The following is a 5,935-nucleotide window of genomic DNA, read 5'->3' as shown; positions in this document are numbered from 1 at the left end:
CCCGCCCCAAACACACACACAACATAATTCTTTTTATCAGCCCCAGAAAACTAAAAAGTATCACATTGTGTAATAAATGAGTTTAAAACAAATAAAAGGTAAACTCTAAATCTCAGAACAGAAGATCGTGTCTTTGACATATTTTGTCAGCATCACATTGTTAATTAATAAACTACATGTAGTAAGCATGTAGTAAACATCTAGGACATGTATTTATCTCTAATGTTTACTAGCTGTTGAAATAGATTAAGATTTACATAAATCATTATGAAAAATTTTAATTGGATAATTTTCCTTGAATGGCTATTATTAACATTTCTGAGGCACTTCTAATTAATGTGCCTTTCATGTGTTTATTTGCTATCTGAAGTCTGGAAAATTGGAAAAAATAATTAGGTAACCAACACATTTTTTTTCCTCAAAAATGAATTTTTATATCATTTCCAGTTTCATTTTAACTATATTAGACTTTTTATTGATTATGAGCACTGAGGTTCAACAACTCTAACAAGGTTACAACTGAGATTCCTAGAGAGCACATACATAATAAGATACTTTATATTCAGAATAGACATTTACATTTAAAAACATGTATCTACTGGAAATGAATTTAAAAAACATAGTTGTTTTTATGTATTAGCACGTATCACAAATAACACATTTTTTATAAATTTATTAATAAATAAAATTAGCCAAGCCTTTTCACCATTTCTTCTGCCCCTAGACTACTATCTAAAGAACCAGAAACATGTTTCAAGGATAATAATATCCATTCCTACTAGTAAAAACTCTCATTTTGCTTTGCTGATACTCGTGAATGTCAGAGAAAGTAATTATTAATTAAAAGCTGCATTTAAATAGAGTTTTCATAAGATATTTTAATAAATTGGCTTATTGGGTTTCTATACATCAGCAGTTTTAGAAAACTCTGCAAAAACATTATAAATTCCATATTTTAATATAGCTATGAATTTGTTTTTAAAATTTTTCCTTCATTAAATAATCATAATGTGATATTATACTATAAACAAATTATATAAAATATTCTCAGAAGATAAAACTGAAACTTAATTTCCACTGAACTTTAGTATCATACTTAAAAGGACTCAAACACTTTGTAAATTAATGAGTTATTCAAACTACAGTGACTCCAGGGTGATTAGAACTATTCATGATGTCCTTGGAAGTAACTGAGACTTTCAAAGAAACATTTTAGAGGGTGAAATGGCTCCAAATAATAGTATCTTTATGTCATTTTTCTAAAAACTTTCAATTAATATATATATATATATATATATATATATATATATATATATATCACTTAGTCATTTGGCCAGACAAGAAAGAATATTCTCTTTAAATCTATCACAACAAAAATCACTTCTCCTAATTGAGATATAGTGCCCAGATTTATTACTATTGATATGTTAGAAATAAAATATATAAAATACTACACAAATATTCATGACTGTGCTAAAAAGACACTGTGTTGATATTTAATCATTTAAATAACTTACCTTTTACATATCTGGAAGTTGTTGCTCACCAGGGTATCTTATCAAGTCACTTGGAAAGCAAATTTAATTGTGATGCTCCCTGCCAGGACCATTTATTTCAACTAGCTTCATTTCCTGACATTGTTATATGTCCTGGGGACAACTACCTTGGCCTCATCACTGTGTCCTTGCCTCTGTTAACTCCCTCACTTCCTGTAACAAAATCTCAATACACAGTTTAGGGATGCTCTTTAAGGGAGTCGGGGTCAAAGCTTACTTTCTGGAGCCCTGAGAAATGAGACCGGAAACCTGCCAATGAGTGACCCAGGAGTGTCAGCACGGATTTCTTCCACAAGGCGTCTCTGTTGCACCTCTACAGGTGTTGGACACCCCTTAATGGGAAAGGAAGCAAACTAGGCAACTATTTGCATCTTGGGGCCCTGATTGGCCCCCATGTCACTTGAAAGCCATAAAGTAGTTTAGGATGTCAGTAATTGTTTTCTACCACACTGATTTCACAGGTTTTTAGTAAAGAACTGGGAGGTGAGACAAATTTTGATATCACTGATCTCAAACATTGTTTTTCATATCTTTCACTTCAAACATACACTACTTCTAAATTCAACTCCAATTTCATTTTGCCTCTGTTTTTGAGGACATTGCACAAAACACACATTTTCTCTACATCCATGCTGTGGTGTCTGTAATCAACTTGTTCTAGGATCATAATTCTTTCTCTAGCCTTCCCACATTACTCCCCCAATTTTTTCCCAACCCTGAAAATGAAAATAACAGATTCTATTCTCTGATTGTCAAGGATGCCATTTTCTTTTCATCTTTATGACTGCATCAGACTGTTCCAAAAATGCAGTTGAAGAGGAAGTAGGGAGGCAAGAGGAACCCTTCATTTGTAAATGACTTTTAAAGAAGACTGTGCAGAGAGGGGCTTTTTATGTTCATTCATTCAAATAGAAGAAAAAGCAAAACAAAAACACATCAGCAGTATTCTTTAATAGGATCTTCATATGAACAGAGAAAAAGATCCACTGATTTTGATGCAGGCAATTAAGAATAAATTAGTGTTTGCTTAAATTAAGAATAAATTTAGTGTTTGCTTCTTAGACTTTTTTTTACTTGTCTTTGTGATATTATACATGAAATTAAAATGTCTTGGTGTCTGTGAAATGCACATTCTTATTTCTCCAAAATTGCCCTTAAGTTACAAAATTTTATTCTTAACATTCAAGTTCATTTACTTTAGAGTGAAAAATAAGATACTCATTTTTGTTTAGGTCCTTTAGAGATTATTTCTAAGGAAAAAAAAAAACACCAAATGTCTGTGTTTATTGCAAATATTTATGAAATATAATTTTTATTACATATTGTTAAAGGATACATACGACTAATTTTCTAGGCAAATTATATCATAATTTGATTATAGTTCCTAGAGGCTAATTTTGGATCCAGGAGACTATACAATCAACATGTAGGGTATTAAATGTGTTGGGGCTCCTAAAAGACACTCATTGGAAATCTAAACATTAAACACATTGTGACAAGCATTACGATGTTTTTGTTGATTTGCTTTATTTTTCAAAAACAGGAAAAAAAAAAGACTTTTGGATTGTGAATTTTCTCTATAGGGCTATTCTAAGGGTGGGAGTTTTATAATAATTAGCACAATGTTTCCTCTAACATTTTCCCTGGAGTAGAGTCACTACAAAACACCTTCTCAAAACCCATCCAAGATATTTCTCTCTCTCTCTCTCTCTCTCACACACACACACACACACACACACCCATACACAGTTGTGTTGCTTCTTTTCAGGCTTGGGTACAGAGCAAAACAGACTATTGTGAAAAGATACTTGTCATAAACTGCTTTCTGTTTAAAACAACAATAGCAACAAATAACATTATTGTCAAACCTAAATCCTGACATCATGTCAGCATGCCAAACAGAAGGGGGAAGTAAACTGGCGCCTTTGGAAATGCATCAGGAAGCATGTCTCCTTACACTGAGAATTCTCTTTAAACCAGATTGAATCATTTTGAAAATTCATGCAATGGCATATAGATTGAGGTTAAGTGAATACAAGTATGAAAAGAAAATTGATGTGTTCTTTAATGAGAGGGACAATTGGGTAATGTCAAAATACTGACAGAAACCTCTCTCTGTATTTCATAATCAAGGCAAATATTGTTGACATGCCTTCTTGACATAGGAGTAAAAGCATATTAAAGCAATTAAAATAAAACTGTTGAAATCTCAAGGTCACTTGAGATAATGACTGTTGTGTCGTATAATAAGACACATTTCCCCAGTGGCACTGTACCAATAAATTCTTAGGTAATTTAGCATTCATGTGAATTATTACACATAATTGGAAAGAGAAAAGCAAAATTATTCACAGAATTGTTATTGAAGAAGTGAAGATGAAATCAATCTCTGTTAAACATACAACAGTGTCTTTCAAGTGATTAATTTTCTTGCAATGATGAGTTTGAGATGGTCATGATACCATTCCCTGTGAGCAGCTGTATGATATCACATCTATCCACACAGTGTTGCACCTAGACATTTCCACGTCTGACTTGAGGTGCTGCTGCTACAGGATGGTGCTTGTCAAGAAGTACAAATAGCTAACTTAGTGCTTCATTATTTAAAATAAATCTCTTTTGGTTTTGTCTATACTGATTGGCCTTAAATGAGGTTTTCGTGTCATATGATTATCATATGTATGAAATTGGCAGAGTTCCTCTAAAAGAATTATTTTTTAAATTTTTATACAAATTAAATTCTTTATAATGATACATATGGCACATTAAATACAAAACTAAGTATAGCAATTTGAACATTTGAAAGAGAAGGTCAAAGGCTTACTGCCAACATAGTGCCATTTAAAAACCATGCACTATAATTTTAAATACTTCATAAAATAAATACTAAACTGGTAATGAGAACTGGGAAAGGTCCCCTGGAAAATCTAACTCCTAACAATAGTTCTAGCTCGGACTTTGGTTTAAATCTTTACACGGACATGATCTCTTATATATGAGATATAGTTGTTATGTCATAAAACCCTACTTCCTTCAGCTTCCTATACTTATATAAATCTATCTAATTTCACAACAATTTTTAGGCTATTTGAAACTTTTTGCATAAATATAACTCATAAATTCAAATCTTGTTTTTATTGTGTAGAATAACTAACAACTCAAATGTACAGGGTAGTTAGCAAAACTGAGTCTCATGGTCAAGGTCACAAACACAAATCCTGCAGTGCCGGGCAATATACGAGGCAGTAAGGAAAAAGGTAACTAAGAAATGATTCTTCCTTATAAGTGTCCTAGCATAGTGAGAGACAATCAAATGAACAATTAAAGTGCTCTTGAATAAAGCTGTGCTAGAGAAAAGGACTAGGTGTTAAGGGAGCCACACAGAAAGAGATGTAATTCAGGGTACAATAAGAGGGTTCAAGGAAAACCTCCTGAAGGAAACAATGCTTAAGTAATATTGAGTTCCTTCACAGATCTCCCACGTCCTAAAATCCTGCAGCAAAGTGCATCATTCCTTACCTTAGGACGGTCCTGATTCTGTGGTATGGTTCTCTCTCCATTTCAAACACATTGTCTAAATGTCTTCCACCTAGAAAATACTACCTGCTTAACTGGATTCTCTTATTATCTGCCTTCTCCAATAAAATAACCACTGGCCATTTGTGGCTATTTTAAGTCTAAATTAATTTAATTTTTAAAAATATATTATAATACAAGGAAATAAAATTAAGTACTCAGCTCATTTGCAGTAACTACGTTTCAAATCCTCAACAGCTACATGTGAGTAGTGGCTACCATATCAGAGAGTGAAAAACAGAGTTTAATCCTGGCAGAAATTTTTATGGGGCAGCTGTGCTGTAGGTAGTACCTGTTCATACTCACATGTGTTTTCCATAGAAGGACCATGCACTATAATTTTAAATACTTCATAAAATAAATACTAAACTGGTAATGAGAGGGACATTACCAGTTTAAAGAATTTAATTTGTATAAAAATTTAAAAAATAATTCTTTTAAAGGAACTCTGCCAATTTCATACATATGATAATCATATGACACGAAAACCTCATTTAAGGCCAATCAGTATAGACAAAACCAAAAGAGATTTATTTTAAATAATGAAGCACTAAGTTAGCTATTTGTACTTCCTGACAAGCACCATCCATGGTCCTTCTACTAAATTCCAAGTTGGTTTGTTAACCTAATCTGCTAGGAAAAAAAATCTGGTTCCAGGCTGTAGTTGTGGCTCAGCAGTGGAGTATTTGTCTAGCACGTGTGAGGTGCTGGTTTCAATCCTCAGCACTACATAAAAAATAAACAAATAGATAATAAATAAAGGTGTTGTGTCCATCTACAACTAAATATATCAATCAATCAAT

General features: G+C 32.5%; 1 protein-coding gene and 1 long non-coding RNA gene across 2 annotated transcripts in view; one reads left to right on the top strand and one right to left on the bottom strand.

Moving 5' to 3' along the window:
* Positions 1-5,415, bottom strand: part of LOC125620111 — a 62,108-nt gene extending 56,693 nt beyond the window's left edge. Inside the window, exon 1 of the long non-coding RNA XR_007351688.1 lies at positions 1,518-5,415. This is a non-coding gene — a long non-coding RNA (uncharacterized LOC125620111). The remainder of the gene's footprint in view (positions 1-1,517) is intronic.
* The window catches only part of Plppr4 (phospholipid phosphatase related 4), a 41,868-nt gene that overhangs the window by 23,587 nt on the left and 12,346 nt on the right, over positions 1-5,935 (top strand). The window lies entirely within an intron of this gene.

Source organism: Marmota marmota, unplaced genomic scaffold, assembly GCF_001458135.2.
Source record: "Marmota marmota marmota unplaced genomic scaffold, marMar, whole genome shotgun sequence".
NCBI lineage: Eukaryota > Metazoa > Chordata > Mammalia > Rodentia > Sciuridae > Marmota > Marmota marmota.
Note: the sequence above shows the minus strand (reverse complement) of the source record. Positions and strands in the feature narration are given on the sequence as shown.